Source organism: Bos taurus, chromosome 7 (assembly GCF_002263795.3).
Source record: "Bos taurus isolate L1 Dominette 01449 registration number 42190680 breed Hereford chromosome 7, ARS-UCD2.0, whole genome shotgun sequence".
NCBI lineage: Eukaryota > Metazoa > Chordata > Mammalia > Artiodactyla > Bovidae > Bos > Bos taurus.
Window position 1 is genome coordinate 72,311,487 of NC_037334.1, and position 15,900 is coordinate 72,327,386.

At 39.5% G+C, this 15,900-nt stretch overlaps 1 protein-coding gene across 2 annotated transcripts in view; it reads right to left on the reverse strand.

The window, feature by feature from the left end:
- ATP10B (ATPase phospholipid transporting 10B (putative)) overlaps positions 1–15,900 on the reverse strand; it is a 316,602-nt gene that overhangs the window by 93,185 nt on the left and 207,517 nt on the right. The gene's annotated exons all lie outside the window — the stretch shown is intronic.

Genomic DNA, 15,900 nt, shown 5'->3' on the forward strand with positions numbered 1-15,900 from the left:
TTCTCTAGACTCAAGTTGCCCTGTAGAACTTACTGCCATGATGGACATGTTCTATGTCTGCACTGTCTAAAGTGGAAACCACACATCGTGTGTGGCTGTGGAAATATGGTAGTATGACTGAGGAACTGATTTAACTTTTATTTAATTTTAATTAATTTAAATAGCTACCTGGGGTTAGTGGCTACCAAACTGGACAGTATAGAAATAGATGATCAAAAAGAAGAAATTATAAATCACACCACCTACAGCTAGCCAATATTCTTGCATATTTAGAATTTCCAGAGTTTAAAAAAGTATGTACATACACCTACACACATTTATGTATGGGCACACACCCACATATATGCATTTCAAAAAGTCAGACTTAGTGGTCATATACAGTGAACATTTTTACACATTATTACATTTTTCTATATCTCTTAAACACCTGGATAGAAACCTATTGTATAAATGCCACCATATTTCACTACTGAACACTGACCTGGTTTCAACTGTTGGCTGTTGCAAAAATGCTGTGAAAATAATAGCTAATAAAACAAAATAAGTAGCATTTACTGGACTCTTACTTCTGTCAGATGCTGTGATGAGAACTTTAGAAATGCTATTTTTTCTTCAAGCTTACAATTCTTCTATGAAGTAAGAACTTGGCTGCCGTCTATGGGGTTGCACAGTCAGACACGACTGAAGCAACTTAGCAGCAGCAGCAGCAGAGATGGGAAAACTATGACTCAGAAGGGTTAAGAGGCTGCCTGTGGTCATATCAGGACCAGAATTTGAATCCGAGTCTGACTGCCGACCCTCTGTTCTTTACTTGTACACCACACTGCCCCCCACCCCCTACTCCCACAAACATTCTTGCAGCCAAGCATTTAAAACACATTCTTGCCTCTTCATTTTTTCTCTTTCGTTAGGTATTTTAGTTTACAATCTCTTAAAGTCCAACCTGAGGAAAATACAACTAGGGGTGAGGAGATCTTTCCTTTTAATTCTACCCTACATTGGCTAAAAGTACATTCAATCATTGAGCCTCCATTTTCTCATCTATAGAATGGGGCTAACACCACTGTGCCTCAGAAGACAGAATTTGTGTGGGAAAGTTTTGACAGATGTAACAGGCCATGCCATAGAAGGAAGTAGTGCTAAAGGTGGCATTGGAACTGGTTCCCTGGGTAGAGATTTAGCCTGAGTAGTGAATTTATCACTCCAAGCTGCAAGGTACAACTGTTCAAAGGGGTAAATTGATTAGAAGAAATGACAGCGTCTTCTGGCTTGGTGTAAATATACTGTCCATTGGTTCTGTGGGGGTGCCAACATAAATAAACTCTCTGCTCACTTGAAATAAATTACCCATCCAGGAGTTTCTAAAAATACAGCCCTTTCCGCCTCCAAGTATTGATTTTTTCAGGGACAAACACTTGCCGACTTCTGAGATGATGACAAATAACACTGTGATTTGTCAGCTGCCTTCGCAGTCCTGATTAAGCCATGTGCTTCCCTCTGGATCCATACCACTCGGCTCACTCCGGCTTTTGGAATCTGAACTCATTTCAGATGTCTGCAGCAGCGGGTCTGAGAGCTAATGATCACCCTGCAGTGAGACTGTCGCCCGTTTAATCATCTCCAGGGATCCCTGGCTGTCTTGTCCTCCAGCGGGGCTTCCCAGTGACCTTCCTTCTGAAGTGTCCTGTGTTCTTTTATTCTTCTGGGCACTTGTCTTGGGTGCTCTGTCTGTCTCCTTCTCCACATGGAGAGGTGATTTTGCCCTTCCTAGCTCCCTGGACCCTGGGCTCCTTCCATTCTTCCCTAGATGGACTGTGGAGAAGGACACACGGGCCCTACAGTCGCCAGACAGCCCCTCAGGATTGCTGCCTTCCCTGGCTTTGCTGTAACTCACTCCAGGCAGCTGCTCGGAGAACCCAAGGACAGCGGTGGTGGGGGACTGTCAAGCCCTACAAATCTGCCAGGGGCCTTTATTTACTTTTTTGAGCTTGTAAAATTTATTTATTGGAGTATAATTGCTTTATGATGTTATGTTAGTTTCTGCTGTACAACAAAGTGAATCAGCTATATGTATACATATATCCCCTCCCTCTTGGACCTCCCTCCCTCTCCCCTCATCCCATCCCACCCTTCTAGGTCATCACAGAGCACTGAGTTGAGTTCCCTGAGCTACACAGCAGCTCCCTACTAGAGTTTCTGATCCACTTCTGGCTCACTTAGCTTTTCTTACCTTGGGGATAAAGCCCACTACCCACCTTTTCTTGCTGACCCAGCCTATTACCAAAGGCACCACCCTTGAGGAAAGTAATAGCCATCAGGGTACAAGAAAAGATAAGCCCCTTCCGTAGAGGACAGCATCGTGTGTGGTTCTTCAGGTCAGACACAATGATGTGGGGCATTTACTGTGTTCCAGGCACCTGTCATTAAGTTTTCACAGTAACCTTAAGAGGTGTGGACAGAAGTGCAAATGCAGATCAATAAAGCAATTGTCTTATGGTTGGTAAGTAACAGAGCCAGCATTGAAAGCCACAACATCGGAATTTAAAGCCAGTCATCATTATCACCACAGTCATTGTTATCATTGTCATCATCATCATCAATACATTTATTCCACTTTCTCTTTCTATGATTATTATTACAGCACTTATTGGATGCTTATTAAGTGTCAAGAACAGCTAAATATTTCACACATGCTCCTCTCTTGAAGTCACACAATAAACTGATCAGATCGGCACTATTATTACCCTATTTTATAATACAGAAGAAGGGACTGAGGCTTAGGGAGAGTCAGTGAATTTCCCCAATGGCACACAGTTAGCAGAGCAGAAGACAGAATTTCTGATGCCATACAGCCCACCCTCTTAAACCACAGTGCTATTCTGATGCACAAAGGAAAGACGATCATTTAAGAACTCCTTTCGGTCCTGTTTCCTTTTCTATGTTCCTTTTCCACTTCCTATGATCAAAGTACCTGATATGATAAATGAGGTCAACATGTAGTTGACCCTTGAACAACATGGGTTTGAACTGTGTGGATCCACTTACACAGGTTTTTTTAAATAAACACTATGGTATTACCTGATCTGTGGTCAGTTGAATTGGTAGATGTGGAACTGTGACTACAAAGGACTGACTATAAATTATAAATAGATTTTCCACTGTGTGGATGGTTAGCATCCCTGACCTCTGTGTTATTCAGGGGCCAACTATATGTGGAATCTAAATTTTAATAAAAGCTATTGCCAGAGTCAGGGAGTGGTGGGTGGGTAAAGGAAGTCAAAAGTTAGAAGCTTCCAGTTAAAAGGTAAATAAGTCAAGAAATATAATGTAAACATGGAAACTATATTAATACTTACTACCGTGCATATTTGAAAGTTGTTAAGAGAGTAGATCTTAAGAGTTCTGATCAAAAGAAGAAAAAGTAACCATGTATGGTGATCAGTATTTATTTAGATTTGTGATCATTCCACAATATATACAGATAAAAAGTCATTATGCTATACATCTAGAACTAACATAAGGTTATATGTCAGTTATTTCTTAATAAAAAATATAAGCAAACTCCAATGTCTAGGAATCATCATTACCACCATCACTACCACCCTTCTTAACTTGGGTCAAATAAGGAAGAATCAAAAACTAAAATACATAATATTGTCATGCTGACCTTTGATTTACTGCTATTAACATTTTTGTATTACTCTGTTTCTAAAAGATTTATTTTTATGTTTCATGAAAGGTTTTGCACTCTCATTGTCTTTTCTAGTATCTACACAGATACCTGGTTGGTTGGCAGGTCAAGGTGTTTCTAAGACCAGGGTGGCTCAACCTTGTCACTCTTGACATTTCGGGCCGGATGATTCTTTGATGTTTAGCAGCATCCCTGGCCTTTACCAACTTGATGCCAGTAGCACCCTCCCTTTCTCCCCCTCAGTTGTGACAGCCAAAAATGTTTACAGACATCTCCAGATGTCCCTTGGGGCGCAGGGAAAGAACTAAACATTGTTCTCAAAGAAGTTCCAAGTTAACATGAGATGAAGTTGCAAGGATTCTCTATCTTAACCGTCCATTAAGAAAGGACATGATCTGAATTTTTCTATTTTCTTTCTCATCTATTGGAAAAAATATTAGGCTTTATGCCTGGAGGTCATAATGACTTATAATAATAGAAATCCATATACATCACACTATACTACAGAAACTATTATATAAGCATGTTGAGGGTCTAGGTCATAATGACTTGTAATAAGAGAAATCTGTATATATCATTCTATACTATAAAAGCTCCTGTATAAGCATGGCTGGGTCACTTGCAATATGTGTACTATCCTATGGTTAAAAATAAAAGGAGATTAATTTGGAAAAAAATTATTTTTTATATATTGTAGAAAATTTATGGGATTTCCCTAGTAGCTCAGCTAGTAAAGAATCCGCCTGCAATTCAAGAGACCCTGGTTCATTCCTGGGTGGGGAAGATACCCTAGAAAAGGGATAGGCTACCCATTCCAGTTTTCATGGGCTTCCCTGGTGGCTCAGATGGTAAAGAATCTGTCTGCAATATGGGAGACCTGGGTTTGATCCCTCAGTTTGGAAGAACCCCTAGAGGAAGGCATGGCAATCCACTCCAGTATTCTTGCCTAGAGAATCCCCATGGACAAAGGAGCCCAGTGGGCTACAGTCCATGGGGTTCCAAAGAGTAGATGGAGTAAATAAGCACACACACACACACAGAGAAAATATATGTAAATTACTACAACTAATAAACAAGGCAGTGTGTTACCTCTTTCAAGTATATTTGCAATTTAAAGTAGGGTACTTTCAAAGAGTAGAGGCTAAGACACAAAATTGCCTTGATATAGAACATTCTTTGAGAATTATTAATTTTATACATATATTTTTAACATTTGAGATTTTTTTAATTTGCCACCTCCTCTATGCTGCTACTGCTGCTGCTAAGTCGCTTCAGTCGTGTCCGACTCTGTGCGACCCCAGAGACGGCAGCCCATCAGACTCCCCCATCCCTGGGATTCTCCAGGCAAGAACACTGGAGCGGGTTGCCATTTCCTTCTCCAATGCATGAAAGTGAAAAGTGAAAGTAAAGTCACTCAGTCGTGTCCGACCCTCAGCGACCCCATGGACTACAGCCTTCCAGGCTCCTCCGTCCATGGGATTTTCCAGGCGAGAGTACTGGAGTGGGGTGCCATTGCCTTCTCCTCTATGAAACCTATCCAAATCCCCGCAGTTTTACCTCAGTCAATAAGAACTGTTCTTTTAACATGTTTCCACATGAACTCTCATGCCTCCATTTAACACTGGTGTATCTAGGTCTCTGCTTTCTTGAGCAAACTGTCAGCTTCCTCTAGAGCACCTCCCATGACACCTTGTGTTAACAGGCATACTATAAAGATTTGGAGCTTCAGCTTCAGCAATGAATATTCAGGGTTGAAGAAAATCTGAATATTCATTGGAAGGACTGATGCTGAAGCTCCAATACTTTGGCCATCTGATGTGAAGAGTTGACTCACTGGAAAAGACCCTGATGATGGGAAAGATTGAAAGCAAAAAGATAAGGGGATGGCAGAGGATGAGATGATTAGATAGCATCACTGACTCAATGAACATGAATCTAAGCAAACTCCAGGAGACAGTGAAGGACAGGGAAGCCTGGTGTGCTGTAGTCCATTGGGTCACAAAGAGTTGGAAATGACTTAGCAACTGAATAACAACAACATAAAGATTTGTAAAGGCAAGGTTAGCTGGAGAGATGAATATTAGGACATTAAATACTGAAAGGTGATGGATGAGGAGATAACAATGAAAACCTCTGTAAAGACCTGTAAAAGCACCAGGTACAAATGTTAACTTTGATTTAGGGGAATAAGATTGCTCTTGCAAGGAAATGTGGCTCAACTAAGAAAAGAAAATCTAATTCTTTGGCTCAACTAATAAAAAAGAAAAAGGAGTCAAGGTCCTAGATCCCAACATGGGCGAGACTAGTCTCCCATCCTCCACATATTCAACCATTTATTGAATATTCATAATGTATGAGCCATGGATGAAGTGAGAGAGAATCAGAGAAGGAAGAGGTTATTGACACAACTCAATTATTGCAGCCATAAAACAGCTCAAAGTTCCCAGGTTAGTCTGGTGTGTCAATTGTGGTATCTATGAAAGCTAAGGAAAGTGAGCCAAGAGTTAAAGTGTAATGACTCTGGGATTAAGGTACTCTCATTGACCTATGCCCTAGATACAATAAGCCTCCTGGGGCCACCGGGAAAGTCAAGGTGAAGTAAAGAGGTTGAGATATATTCCTATATCTAGAAGAGGCTATTCCCCTTAAATTAGCCTCAACTTTTACTTTCTTAGTTTTTTTTCAGTATTATTCATGTTGATCAACAAATGTGATTACATAAATGTATCAATGATCTTTTGAAATTTGTTTTCTGTTCACTCACTCTCTATCCTGTTCTCCTTTCTTTAACAATCCTTTAACTTCCTTTTGGGAAATTACCTTTTCTCCCTGGTTCATAATCTTCATGGGACTATAAATCAAGATGCCCTGCCCACTAGCCTATCTCACTGTGGGACTTTGACTTGAGTAGAATAACTCAAAGAAGGAAAAACAAAGGAGACTATTAAGTAATTGCTGCTACTAATATTCTCCTGCTGCATTAGTTCTTGTTTTTGTGCCTGGGTCTTCATATGAAGCTGAAACTCCAAAACTTTGGCCACCTGATGCGAAGAGCTGACACATTTGAAAAGACCCTGATGCTGGGAAAGATTGAGGGCAGGAAGAGAAGGGGACGACAGAGGATGAGATGGTTGGATGGCATCACCGACTCAATGGACATGAGTTTGGGTGAACTCCAGGAGTTGGTGATGGACAGGGAGGCCTAGCATGCTGTGGTTCATGGGGTTGCAAAGAGTCAGACACGACTGAGCAACTGAACTGAACTTCATATTTCCTTGGCTTCTATGAATCACACCGTGTACTTCACTCCTTCTATTTCACCTCCCAGCACATTTTTGTAATAATCCTGTTTTGCTTAAGTGAGCCAGAGTCATTTCTGTTCCTTGAAAACAAAAATTCCAGTCAACACAGCGGTGTGCTCAAACTATTGGGTATCTCTGGGCCTTTAAAAAATAACGATGTTTATTTACTTGGTAAAATCACACTTCACAAAATGCTGTCCCTCATTTGCTTAATCTTATTTGATCTTTCCAACTCTCCTGTAAAGTGTTCTGGACAGGTTAGTGTCATTTTATAGGAGATAAAACTGAGTGTTGCTAATGCTAAGTAGCTTGCTCAAGGTCACATAGCTCATGAACATCCAGTTTTGTCTCATTCTAAAGTGTGTGCTTGTTCTTTGCTGGATGTAAGCATTTAATGCTGTCTTCTTACACAACAAACCCTCTGGACCTTTCTCATGCTTTCTTTGCAAGTTTTCCATATTTACAATTCTCTTAAACCTTCATTGCCAAGCTCAAGGGTTTTACCTCTTAAGGACCCATCTATCTACCACAGATTACAGCAATGTCTCCTTTCTTTGATTCTAGACAATTTGCAATATCCATACCCCAACTTAGACCTTTATGTATTTTATACTTTTAATTGTCAAATACCAAGTTATTTCTATAAGCCAATTGGTAGATGAAACATTGCAACTTGTCTATAAATCCCCATGTGTACCAAAATGCTGTCTGTGGACAGATTGAAAATAACTCTCACACATACATGGTTTTCAATTTTCTGTAGGAATTCCTGAGGTCAATAAATACAAATCTATTTTTAAAGATCACCAAATTCATAGTAGCTTTTCATTTTAATTTATTTTCTAAACTAATAGATGCTTAAAGGACAACTATTTTCAGAGAAAAGGGATTGGGGTGTAAGGATTATCAAAAAAATTTTTTTATCATTTTTTTTAATAAAAAATTTTTGATTGTCACTGAGTGACTTCATTTTCACTTTTCACTTTCATGCGTTGAAGAAGGAAATGGCAACCCACTCCAGTATTCCTGCCTGGAGAATCCCAGGGACAGAGGAGCCTGGTGGGCTGCCGTCTATGGGGTCACACAGAGTCAGACACGACTGAAGTGACTTAGCAGCAGCAGCAGCAGCAGCAGCGGGTCTTTATGTTATAGAAAAATAGGGACCCATAGTCCTAAGCTCTTTTTTTTTTTTCTAATTTTATTTTATTTTTAAACTTTACATAATTGTATTAGTTTTGCCAAATATCAAAATGAATCCGCCACAGGTATACATGTGTTCCCCATCCTGAACCCTCCTCCCTCCTCCCTCCCCATACCATCCCTCTGGGTCGTCCCAGTGCACTAGCCCCAAGCATCCAGTATCGTGCATCGAACCTGGACTGGCAACTCGTTTCATACATGATATTTTACATGTTTCAATGCCATTCTCCCAAATCTTCCCACCCTCTCCCTCTCCCACAGAGTCCATAAGACTGTTCTATACATCAGTGTCTCTTTTGCTGTCTCGTAATAGGAAGTTTGTCTTAGATCACTTTGAAACCCCTCAAGGGCCATTAGGAAATATTCAAGAAAGATTCTTCTTGCAAGATGGCAGAGTAGGAAGACCTTGAGCTCACCTTCTCCCATGGGCATATCAAATTATAACTATTTACAAACCAACTATGAATGAAAATGATCTGAAGACTAGAAGAAGAGATTTTTCAAAATGAAGGATATAATGAAGGAACCACAAGTTGTTGAGTAGGAGGTACAGAGATGTAGAGATGTAGTAATAGTCAAGATCCACACCTCCAGGTAAGAAACTCACAAATGGGAGAGTCACAATTGCAGAGGTTCTCCCCAGGGATTAAGGGTCTGAGACCCACATCAGGCTCCCCAGCCCAGGAGTTCTGTACCAGGAAGACAAGCCCCCAGAACATCTGGTTTTGAAGGCTAGTGGGGCTTGTGTATGGGAGAGCAGAAGGAAACAAAGACTTCATTCTTAAAAGGCACATGCAAAATCTCACACACTCCGAGACCCAGAACAAAGGTTGTCATTTGAAAGGAACCTGGATCAGACCAACTTACTAACCTTGGAGACCCTTCCAGAGTGGCAGGAGGCAACTGGGACTCCCTCTGTGAGAGGCTGGTGGCAGTCATTTTCAGAAGCTCATTCTACCATGAAGAGGCTGGTGTTGGCAACTGCCAGTTTGGAGTCCTCTTTCTAGCCTCTTAGAGCTGGGACCTGGGCCCTGGCCCCTCATGGCAGAGGACACTGCTCTTAAAACTGCTTTTGTTGTAGTCTATAGATTTTGAATCATTGTGTTCAAAAGCAATTTTAAGAGTAAAGCTATAGAGATACAAGCTTACTTCAGGAAACAAGAAAATTCTCAAAAAAACAACATAACCTTATACTTAAAGTAACAAGAAAAAGAAGAACAAACAAAGCTAAAAGTGAGTAGAAGAAAAGAAATAAATATCAGAGAGAAAATAAATAAAAGAGACTTAAAAAAATAAAGAAAGAAATATTGATGAAATTAAGAGCTGATTCTTTGAAAAGATAAAACTGATAAACCTTAAGCCAGACTCATCAAGAAAAAGAGAGAAAACTCAAATAAAATAAACCAGAAATGAAAGAAGCTATAGCTGACACCAGAAAATACAAAGGATCAGAAGAGATTACTATGAACAATTATATGTCAATAAAATGGACAATACATAAGAAATGGATAAACTCCTAGAAACATACAATCTCTCAAGACTGAGTCAGAAAGAAATACAAAATATAAACAGACCAATAACACTAATGAAATTGAGTCAGTAGCCAAAAAACTACTTATAAGCCAAAGTCCAGGGCCAGATGACTTCACAGGTAAATTCTACTTTAGACACTTAAAGAAGAATTAACTTCTACACTTCTCAACTATTCCTAAAAATTGAAAAGAAATGCTTTCAAATTCATTTTATGAAGCCAGCATCACCCTGATTCCAAAACCAAAGACACCACGAAAACATAACAGGCCAATAACAATGATAAATATAAATGATCCTGAACAAAATATTAGCAAACCAAGTCTAACAATATATTAAAAAGATCATATACCATGATCAAGTGGGGTTTATTCCAGGGATGCAGGAATCATTCAATATCTTCAAATCAATGTGACATACCACACTAACAAACTGAAGAAGAAAAAATCATGTGACCATCTCATAGATGCATAAAAATCTTTTGACAAAATTCAACATACTTTTATGGTAAAAACTCTCAACAAAGTGGGCATAGAGGGAATACATCTAAACATAATAAAGGCCATGTAAGACAAACCTGTAGCCAACACCATACTCAACAGTGAAAAGCTGAAATCATTTCCTCTAAGATCAGGAACTAGACAAGAATGCCCACCATTACCACTTTTATTGGAAGTCCTAGCTATAGCAACAAGATATGAGAAAGGAGTAACAGGCATTGAAATAGGGAAGGAAGAAGTAAAAGGTCACTATTTTTCAGATGACATAATACTGTCCATAGAAAATCCTAAAGATGTCACCAGAATAACTACTAGAACCCATCACTGAATTTCATGAAGTTGCAGGATACAAATTAATACATAGAAACCTGTTGTATTTCTAAATACTAACAATGAACTATCAGAAAGAGAAATTAAGAAAACAATTTCATTTAACAACTGCATCAAAAAGAATCATACCTAGGAATAAATCTAAGGAGATTAAAGACTTATATTTGGGAAACTATAAGACACTGATAAAAGAAATCAAAGACAACACAAACAAATGGAAAATAAACAATTCTCATGGATTGGAAGAAATAATATTGTTAAAATGACCAGGCTACCCAGTGCAATTTATAGATTCAATGTAATCTCTATTAAAACACCAGTGTTAAATTTCATAGGACATCTGTCTAGTCAAGGCTATGGTTTTTCCTGTGGTCATGTATGGATGTGAGAGTTGGACTGTGAAGAAGGCTGAGCGCTGAAGAATTGATGCTTTTGAACTGTGGTGTTGGAGAAGACTCTTGAGAGTCCCTTGGACTGCAAGGAGATCCAACCAGTCCATTCTGAAGATCAGCCCTGGGATTTCTCTGGAAGGAATGTTGCTAAAGCTGAAACTCCAGTACTTTGGCCACCTCATGCAAAGAGTTGACTCATTGGAAAAGACTCTGATGCTGGGAGGGATTGGGGGCAGGAGGAGAAGGGGATGACAGAGGATGAGATGGCTGGATGGCATCACTGACTCGATGGACGTGAGTCTGAGTGAACTCTGGGAGTTGGTGATGGACAGGGAGGCCTGGCGTGCTGCGATTCATGGGGTCACAAAGAGTTGGACATGACTAAGCGACTGAACTGAACTGAACTGAGGACAAGTAATTCTAAGATTTGATTGGAAGCACAAATGACACAGAATAGCCAAAATAATGTTGAGAAGGAAGAAGAAAACTAGAAGTATCATACTCTCTGATTTAAAACTATACTACAGAGATACAGTCATCAAAACAGTATGCCACTGGCATAAAAACAGACACATAAATCCATGGAACAGAATAGAGAGACCAGAAATAAACTCATGCTTATATGGTCAATTAATCTATGACAGAGGAAGCAAGAATATATAATGGGGAAAGACAGTGTCTTTAATAAATGGTGCTGGGAAAACTAGACAGCTGCAAGTGAAATAAACTATACTATTTTATCACACTACATACAAAAATAAATTCAAAATGAATTAAAGACTTAAACGTAAGACCAGAAGAGATTACTATGAAGAATTATATGCCAATAAAACAGACACGACAGAAGAAATGGATAAACTCCTAGAAACATACAGTCTCTTAAGATTGAGTCATAAAGCTCCTAGAAGAAAACATAGCCAGTATATTCTTTAACATTAGTCTTAGCAGTACTATTTTGGATCTGGTTCCTTAGGAAAAAGAAACAAAAGCAAACTTCTAGTTACAAAATATATGAGCTATTGGGATGAAACACACAGTGTAGGGAGTAGAGTCATTAATAGTGTAATATCTTTGTATGATGTCAGATGGTGTGGTGATCATTTTGTAATGCACAGAAATATCGAATCACTATGTTTTACACCAGAACTAACATAGTGTTATTGGTCAATTCTATTTTAATATCAGCTTACCAATCAAACTCATAGAAAAAGAAATCAGACTTATAGTTACCAGAGGTAGGAGGTGGGACAATTGAATGAAGGCAATAAATGGTACAAATATCCAGCTATAAGAGAAAGAAGTACTAAGCATGGAATGTACAATATGATTAACATTGCTGACATGAATTACCATTGCTGTATGTTATATATGAAAGTTGTTAAGACAGTAAGGTGTAAGAGTCCTCATCATAAGGAAAAACATATATTTTTAAAAATTTTGTATCTATATGAGATGATGGATGATCATTAAACTCATCGTGGTAATCATTCCATTTTGTGTGTCAGTCAAATCATTACACTCTACACATTAAACTGAAAAAAGTGCTGTATGTCAACTATATCTCAATAAAACTCAAAGAAAAAGAAAATTAAAAGCAAAAAATAAAGAGCTAAGTGCATTAAAAAAATAAAGATTCTGTTAACTGAAGAAAGAGAAACAGCTAATTTCTTTCCTCCAACACAGAATGCATTCATATATTGAGCTTTTATCATAAGCCAGAGATGTATGTGAAAAAGAAGAGTTGAACTAGGGATCACCAAGTTTCTGTGACACTCTCAGAGTGTGTTTTTATACAACCCTCAGGTTAGATGACTAGAAGAGCCACTCCCACTCCACACTGGGAGGGAGAATGACAAAGCAGCATCAGTAATTCATTTGTGTTCTCTGCGAGGACTCATGGGCTCACAGGGACTCTGCAAGGGCTGGGGGTTATGGGCTACACAAACCACATCAACCTGGGCAGCTACACAAGAGATACACTGCAACCTTAGAAGGGTACTACTTAAAGTGGTTAAATTTTTTTTTTTTTAAGCAAACTAGCTTGGATAAATGGTAGAATTAAATGTCCTTTATGCCCTAGCTACTGGGTCAGGTGATAAAGATTTACCCCCTGGCATGCAAATTAGCCCTGTGATTGCTGAGAATTCTATCTGAAAACTAATGACATTTACCAGTGCTTGATAACCTTCCTGCTTCCTGGTCAGAGTTCTTTTCAAGATAACCTGCAACAGAGTGACTGGCAGATACTTTCGTCTCTAACTCTGGATGAAGATATGCTCTGCACGTACGAGCACCCGGGGCTCCCTGCTCGCTCCAGTGATTCCCACACAGAACAGGCTGGAGGGCTGTGGGAAAAGGACTCTTAAGAGTTCTTTACAGTCTATGTTCCCTTTTTTAAAGTGAATAAATTCTCTGGTTTTTATTCAGGGTTAAGATTAAATTTATTCTTGAAACATTCCCATGACATTTTCCAACCAAAAAGGCATGGGTTTGGCGTGTGAAGCAAGTCCTGAAAAATTGATGATTTCTTCTGTTACTCCTAAAAGGAATCAACTGTTTGTGGAATTGTTAACAACTGTCTGTCTGATTCCCCCTTAGGCCCGTATCTCTCTTATTTACACCTGGACCCCCAGAGTATACGACAGCACTTGGCACAGAGAAGGCATCCAGTCAATATTTGGTGAACGAAAGCATGAATGCATGATGCTGGAAACACGGGCAGCTGCCATCAGATGGGCAGTGGTGCCTTAAGGGAGTGTTGCAAAGAAACTCTTTTCTGTACACATTTTTCTCGCTGTGGATAACTGAGATGCGAGAAAATGACATGAGATCCAAAATTCTGTACCTCATGTTTTGGGCAAAAGAGGTCACAAAGAAGAGAGTCTGAATTCCAGTTTGAGAAAGTCCATATTCAGTTATTCCTGGAAGATATGACCATAATGTATCATGTGTTGATTGAGTAAATGAATTTATTAAATGAAGCACAAAGAGGTATGTGCAGTGGTTGAGAGTGAGAAGACTGAAGTCTGCAGGAGCACAAAGAAAGGAGGGATTTGTCCCGGATACTTTGTAGAGAAGGCTGCCTGGCAGAAAAAGGGCAGACAGGAAAGGGCTTTCGGGGAAGAGAGAATGCCACTGGGAGCTTCAGGAGAGAGGACACCGGGCCCCTCTCCTTCAGCATAGATGAGCTTGGTTGTACCTAAGTTAGGCTTATCTAGCCCTGATGCAGAATAGATGCAATGACTATTTATTGCTGTGTGCTCAGTACTCTCCTGCCTCACAGGGTAGTTTCACCCACGAAGGTGAATTAGAGGATGCCAAGGACAGAATCCTTTGCCACTGGCCAGAGTGAATTGGTTGAGGGTTGTGCACACATGATTCCAGCCAGACTGATCACTCCTTCTCCCTGGCATGCTTTCCAAACTGGACAGCAGGGAAGGTCCCTAGTTCCTTCTGGGGGATGGGGCATAAAGGTAGGTTTACTGGTACCAGTTTTTCTTCCACATGAAGGAAACTGGTTTGAGAGATTGAAACCAAATGCAGAGAGAAATGCAAAAAAAAGAGATGCGGACAGTAGAGATGAATCGAAATTTCCAGTTCCACCTTAGTGTAAGGTGCATCTCATCCCATATCCTTCCAATAAGATCCCTTTTTGTCCAAGCTACTTCAAATTGGAGTTCTCTCACATGTAATCAGGAGTCTTGACTAATCCATATACTAGATTAGAATGTCTTTCCTTTGAGAAACTAAATACTTCTCACGTTGGCCTAAAATACCCACAATTATCCATACTGGTTAAGGCAGAGAAGGCCACTATTATCATATAAATATGTTATCATGGGGTATGGAGGGAGTGGGAAGGAGAAAACCTTTAAGCTTTCATCTATTAACACCTTGAAAGAGAGTTTCAGTCGTGTCCAACTCTTTGTGACCCCATGGACTGTAGCCTGCCAGGCTCCTTCTGTCCGTGGGATTCTCCAGGCAAGGATACTGGAGTGGGTTGCCATTCCCTTCTCCAGGGGATTTGCCTGACCCAGGGATTGAACCCAGGTCTCCCATATTGCAGGTGGATTCTTTACCATCTGAGCCACCTGGAAACACCTAAATGTGGTTATATCTTTCACACATAAGCCAGCAGAGCTTCCTCATGAGGCCCCACAGAGATAAAAATGGAAAAAGAATGGTTAATAGAAATGTGCAAATAGTGCTTTTAACATTGGAAGGGGGGATCCTATGTCTGTGGTGTGTGTGTGTGTGTGTGTGTGTGTGAGTGTACTCATGCCCTAGCAGGACTATGGAGGAGAGGGTCACCAAAAGGAAGCCTGAGAGCTGTAAAAATGAAACTAACAGTTCTTTTGTAGAGTTGTGTCTGTCATAGTCAAATTAAGTATTATTATAAATAATTATAACTAAAACTTATAATGCTTCAATATTTTCATATATATATAAATTATAATCACTTGAGAAATGGAAAATACACATTAAGGAATTTAAAATTTACTTTAGCCATGGGAAAAATAATCAGGTACATCAGAATTGAGCTCCATTTCTGTCTCCACACTGTATTTATTAGCTGGGTTATCTTTGATAAGATTCAATCTCTCTGAAATTGTTTTCTCATCTTGAAAATGTTGCCAATTCCACTTCTAATCCAATATTGACTGTCAACTATCAAAAGGGAGCTGTGTAGTACAGTGGTTAAGGACTTTGCTTGATGTGATAGAAGGACTTATATGTTTAATATTGATGAGGTTGAACAAAACTCTCTAGCTCTGAATTTGAAGTATCAGCATAATTTCTGATGTATTTAATCTTTGAGTATAATTGCTTTATAATGTTGCATTAGTTTCTGCTGTGCAATGAAGTGAATTAGATATATGCATACATATATCCCCTGCTTTTGGATCTTCTTCACCCTCCAACCGTTCCCTCTAGGTCATCACAGAGCACTGAGC